The 5,084-nt window shown below is 35.3% G+C and overlaps 1 long non-coding RNA gene across 4 annotated transcripts; it reads right to left on the reverse strand.

Moving 5' to 3' along the window:
- On the reverse strand, positions 1-4,320 carry LOC112169706. Of its 4 annotated transcripts, none has more exons than XR_005802227.1 (7): positions 3,640-4,320; positions 2,671-2,716; positions 2,222-2,279; positions 1,969-2,058; positions 1,772-1,882; positions 1,518-1,588; positions 1-271 (listed from the first exon to the last, which is right to left on the reverse strand). It is a non-coding gene; the product is annotated as an uncharacterized LOC112169706 (long non-coding RNA). The 4 variants fall into 4 exon arrangements; XR_002924844.2 differs by having other exon boundaries at positions 2,222-2,316; XR_002924845.2 differs by lacking the exon at positions 2,671-2,716 and having other exon boundaries at positions 2,222-2,316.
- Between the last annotated feature and the right edge of the window lie 764 nt (positions 4,321-5,084).

Genomic DNA, 5,084 nt, shown 5'->3' on the forward strand with positions numbered 1-5,084 from the left:
TGAGTAATCAAACCTTTTCCATATATCTCTTAATGTTATAAGCATTTCCCAAAAGCTGATACAACTACGTAAAACATGCCACATATAGAGTTTGTGCAGGAACTTGGTTTCAATAGCCAACATATTGATACAAACTCTTGTCTTCCCACTATTCCAGGAACTTAGTCTGTGCAACCATGGTGTCAAACCTTTAAAGTTGAAGCGAGTGGTTTGCAATTTCTATCCAAATGTCCAACCAAAGACACCTCAGCCAAAAAAGCCACTCCAGAACCTATATACAAACAAATAAGCTTCAGAAAGTTGAAATTGCTCTCTATCCATCTGAACACAACCTTCTGCATGCCATCCAAAAGTGCATATATCCAATTTTTATGCTTATGATTTAAATATTGAAAGTTGCAAGTCAAGTTGTCCAAATAGAAGTCATATACATCTCTGAGCTGTATATTAGTCATTTGCTACACTCTTAATATGATTTGATTGATACATGCTAATATATACCAACCAATGTTACTTACAAACTTCTAATCGATATAGTGATCATTTATGTATGAAACAAAAGTGAAATGCATGAGTATATCGATGAGATTCGATATGATTCGTAAAGCTGATAACTAATCGATATATACAACCACCAGAAATTCTCCAAATCAGATAAAGTTGATAACTAATCTCTACATCAGTAATCCATAGGTAATACATGCATCTCTCTTCTCCTCTATTCATCTATAATCTCAGTCCGGTGAAACGGATATTGTTTAGTATTATAGTCAGCATTAGGTTTAGTAAGTCAAGCTGGTCAAGTAGGGATAGAAAAAAAAAAATCGAAGCAAGATAACTACATAAAGGGCCTTAGTAATTTCCTGAACAAAATAAGAAAGAAAGCTAAATGGCCAAAAACAATACTCTAAAGAATGAAACTTATACAATGACATTATTGCATATTTTCTGTCCATCTGCACATTCAGTTGCTTCTTTAATCAAAATGGTATTCTGTAGTCTAATTAATCTTGCCTCATTCTAGCAACAAAAATTAAACTCATACATCTGTCGGCCTCATTCACCACTTTACACAATTTGGTGAATGTAACCAAAGGTGAGGGACAACATAGTATTGATGGAGGTCTTCCAAACCAAATGAAGGATAAGAAATAACATGAATTATAGCTCGACAATGCCATCCTCAAATCTCAGTTTTGATAGTGCTATATTTGTTCTTTTTGTCTCATCTTATTTTCAATGGTACAGTTTGGAAGGACTCTATGAATCCTCAGGGATCTAGCTCATTACTACTCTTCTACTTTATGTTCATTATGATACCTACCATTACTACTGTCCTGTAACTACTAGTCAAGGGCTTGTGGGCACATGCCATGGTTGAAGGGAATTAGGAAAAGCTTGAATATATGAACTTGACCCTCAACTGAATGCAAAATGTTAATTTTGATCTTTTGTATTACATCTGATGAAAAAGCTTAGAAAATAGCCTGCAAAAGGAAAAGGGGAGAGCATGGTACCTGAATAGAATCTGAAGGTTCCAAACTCGATCAAGCAAATTTTTTAACAGCAGCGAGACTTTCAACTTCATCTGCATATCATCATACATTTATAGTCAAGCCAGATGAAAAAACAAAATCACAGTAACAGTAGATTTCACCAATCAAAACAACTATCAGATCACTATCAGATTGGTTTACAAAGAGCACATGGTCCAAATCCAACTTTAGTTTACAAAGAGCAGTCATATTCAGTGATAGTGTCGACTACATACCAACTTGCCATTTTCACCAAGCTTGCCACTTTCAGCAACTTGCCATTTTCATAGTATCATTTGCTGACTAGAAAATGTGCATTAATTTGAAGCAATTGGGACTGTAGGTATCTGTAAATCATAAAACCATGAGTCGGGCATTGTACAAATATACAAACACATGACTTAATGGAGAGAAAAGTGATACATCCACGAACCTGGAGTTAAATTAGATGGATAGTTTTTGAGCTAATGCTTTACATAAAGCGATTTTTCTAGTCCCTGGAGTTCCATGTAAAAGAACAATGCTGCAAAGTCATAAAACAAATCACATAGGTAATTAGAATTTCTTAGCAAAAAAAGATGAGAAATGAAAAATATTATGAAAATAATACAATATGACAGCATCAGGAAGCAAAAGTAATTCCAATATTGTTTTTTCCAGTAACTCATTTATAGACATCTAGGTACCTTTAGACCAAGAAATATATAGCTTTTCAATGACTTTGCTATGAATGATTCAACCATTCTGCAATTTCAAATAGACATTCTGCAGTTTGAGATTTCTGCACCATATGCATCAACTGATTAATTTATTCTCGGCTCAAATATACACCATATGCATATAATACAAACTCCTTATGCAAATAAGCAAACTCAAAAGGATTTAAACCAAAAATATGAAGACCAGGAAAAAAAAAACATACAACATAAAAAGCAACTCGCCGAAATAGCAAGGAAGAGCCTATTTATGCATGCAGGGGGAACAACAAATCGGATAGCAGCAACAGCAGTAAGAAGAGAATGAATAGCAAAACCAGAAACAAAATATAAAAAAATAATTGATTAGACCTGAATTTAGCATAATCAAAACAAAAAAAATACCATTCTCAATAGAAAATAAAACACAAACAACTCACCGAGATCAGCAAATAAGAAGGCCCCAGAAGCAAGAAAGAAGAGATTCTAGACAAAACACAAATCAAAGTGATTATTATGAAACATTCTAAAACATAAGAAGATATAATTTTAATTGAATTAACTCTAGGCCCAAAAGCAAAACTGAAGACGTTCTGCACCAAACGAAAATAATATTATGGGTCTACATATTGGGTGTCGTAGAGCTATCTCTATGGAAATTCAACCACCTTAACAATGAGTTCACCCTTTTGACATGACAGTAATCAAAAATTCAAATCAAATAACATTAAGAAAAATCTTTTTCCCTCTGTTGATATATGCAAAAGAATGGCTTGAAAAGCAGAGCAAAATTAAATCACCAAGTGTTTAGGTAAAAATATTTGAAATCCTCCATTTCCCAATCTCCTACCCTTCCCTGTTTTCTACAGAAGCCAAAGAAACTTTTTAATTCTGCTCATTGGCATGTAAAAAATTGCTGAATTGAGTGACTATATATTCTGACATATAATAAACAACTATCCTTGCAAGTCCAACCTAAGTAACAGAGTAACTTACCTCCCCATTTTCACACACACATCAACTTCCACAAAGTAATCACCTTTTTCTTCTCAACAATCAAAGATCAAATTGCCACAAAATAATCATCTCGTTAACCCAGTTCCAATATTCAAAGTATTGGAACTGCCATATTACATCACATGCATCAGTTAAAAACTCTGCTGTATTACATCACATGCATCTTGAACAACAAAGTTGCCATTGTTATTTGTCAAGAAGCCTTGCTGTATATTCTACTTTAATTCTTGACCTTTTTGTTTCCACCAAGTGTAGAAAAATAGATCTATATCGATGAGATTCGTAAAAAGAAATTAGATCACTAAGGCTTATCAAACCAAGAGATTTGACGGAATAGAAAAAGAACAAAAATTGCCAATTGTCGCTAGGAAAAACATGAAAAAGAATCATACCCAGAAATAAGAAGTGAGAGTTCTTGAAGTTGTGCAATCTCGCCAAGAGTTCACCTGGAACTAGCAGTGGATATCGGGTATTCTTCTACAAAACCCTAGATTCACCGCTGTTCTTGAGCAATCTTCTGCAAACCATCTTCCACCCCCATTCTCGCCTTTTCGGGAGCCTTAATAATCAGCTCGTTTTTCTGGCAACTCACCCAAATCTTGCCATCGGAGGATGACCAGCGGCGCTGCTTGTTCTTCATCAAGTTCCTGGCCCATGGCTGTGCGGTGTAAATCCGGCTAATTGTGGAGACGAGAGTTAGGTGAATGAAATTTGGGTTTTAGATTGAGGGTTCGACCAATAGAGATTTGGTTGATTTCGGGGAATCTAAGATTGGGGCTTCCCTATTTGGGATTTCAGAATGAAAGAGAGAGGAAGACTATGATTTCTGGGTAAAGAAGAGAGTTGGATGAAGAAGTGAGCGAGAGAAGACTAAGAGTGAGATAGAGAGAGGAGCAATCTGAAGAGAGAGAGAGAGAGAGAGAGAGAGAGAGAGAGAGAGTAGAACGTGAGAGTTCAACGATGAGGAGGATAGAGATTTCACGAGAGAGATGGGGAGCTGTGAGTGATAGGCGTCCTGAGAGAAGAGATCGAGAGGTTATGAAAAATAGCCAAGCAACTTTGTTTAAATGTGCCCTCAGTTGTCTAAGGCATTAAGCAATAGCTTTGTTTTTTTTTAAGTTACTCAGACAACGTATAGATACATTTACGTTGTCTGAATTACTACATAGCTGAGGGAACAAAAGATGAAAATTTCCCGCTTGTGCAATTAAAATGCCAGTTTTGGCCCCAGGCTAGGCATTTTTCATTCACACAACAGAAATAGTTCATTATGTTGTAGGAAGTTGCAAGCATGACAAACCATTGAAGCCAAATTTGCTTGTTTTGAGGGGGAATGAATGTCATTTTGGAGACTTCTCCAAATTTTGCCACTTACTTGCACAACGGCACATTAAAAACCATTGTATGATGATTTGCAAGTATACTCCTACAACACAAATAACTAAACTGTTGTACAATTTAGTGACATCTAGGGTACAATTTGGAGCCAAATTTGAGTCTATCTAGGAGGGAAATCTGCCGCAATTTTTTTTTTATTTACACAACAGATTATTCTTGTAACCGTTGTGCAATGACTTTCTAAACAAAAACATCAGAATTTTAACCACCTTATACAACATAAATTTACTAAACATGTTGTGTGATTCACTTTTCTTCATCACACAACACTTTTTTTTTTTCCGTTGTGCAAAAAGTGTTGTGTGTTAACGTTTTTGGTGTAGTGGTTGTTGCCAATTTGGGTTTGATTTGAGCTTCTGACTCAGCCTCATTTAATATTCACCATTAACCTGTCTTCTTCTTTTTTTCCTTAAATGCTTCTGGCATTAACACTTCATTA

This window comes from Rosa chinensis, chromosome 6 (assembly GCF_002994745.2).
Source record: "Rosa chinensis cultivar Old Blush chromosome 6, RchiOBHm-V2, whole genome shotgun sequence".
In the NCBI taxonomy this organism is placed as follows: Eukaryota; Viridiplantae; Streptophyta; class Magnoliopsida; order Rosales; family Rosaceae; genus Rosa; species Rosa chinensis.